This window comes from Neopelma chrysocephalum, unplaced genomic scaffold (genome assembly GCF_003984885.1).
Source record: "Neopelma chrysocephalum unplaced genomic scaffold, ASM398488v2 Primary Assembly neopelma1_61b, whole genome shotgun sequence".
In the NCBI taxonomy this organism is placed as follows: Eukaryota; Metazoa; Chordata; class Aves; order Passeriformes; family Pipridae; genus Neopelma; species Neopelma chrysocephalum.
In genome coordinates this window covers 11,888,160-11,888,777 of record NW_020897717.1, presented here as the reverse complement: position 1 = coordinate 11,888,777, position 618 = coordinate 11,888,160, and the positions used below count along the sequence as shown (strand labels likewise).

General features: G+C 55.7%; 1 protein-coding gene across 2 annotated transcripts in view; it reads right to left on the bottom strand.

Annotated features, from left to right (window-relative positions):
• Positions 1 to 618, bottom strand: part of SPATA17 (spermatogenesis associated 17) — an 87,440-nt gene that overhangs the window by 497 nt on the left and 86,325 nt on the right. The window lies entirely within an intron of this gene.

The window sequence follows — 618 nt, the reverse complement described above, 5'->3', positions numbered from 1 at the left end:
TGGGTCCTGTCACTGGTCACCACAGAGAAGAGATCAGTGTCTGCCCCTCCTCTTCCTTTCATCAGGAAGTTGTAGATTGCAGTGAGGTCTCCCCTCAGTCTCCTCCTCTCCAGGCGGAACAGACCAAGTGACCTCAGCCACCCCTCATACGGCTTTCCCTCAAGGCCTTTCACCATCTTCATTGCCCTCCTTTGAACACTCTTCCATTGTGGTGTCCAAAACTGCACACAATATTCAAGGTGAGGCTGCCCCAGTGCAGAGCAGAGCGGGACAATCCTCTCTCTCAACCGCCAGGCAATGTTTTGCCTGATGCCCCCCAGGACAGGCTTGGCCCTCCTGGCTGCCAGGGCACTGCTGACTCATGTTCAACTTGCTGGCAACCGGGACCCCCAGGTCCCTTTCGGCAGCACTGCTTTCCAGCACCTCATTCCCCACCCTGGCCGTACATCTGGGGTTGCCCCACCCCAGGTGCAGAATCCGGCACTTCCCCTTGTTGAACTTCATCTAGTTGGTGATTGCCCAGTCCTCTAATTTGCCAAGGTCTCTCTGCAGGGCCTCCCTGCCTTTAAGGGAGTCAACAGCTCCTCTGAGTTTTGCGTCATCTGCAAACTTGCTTAT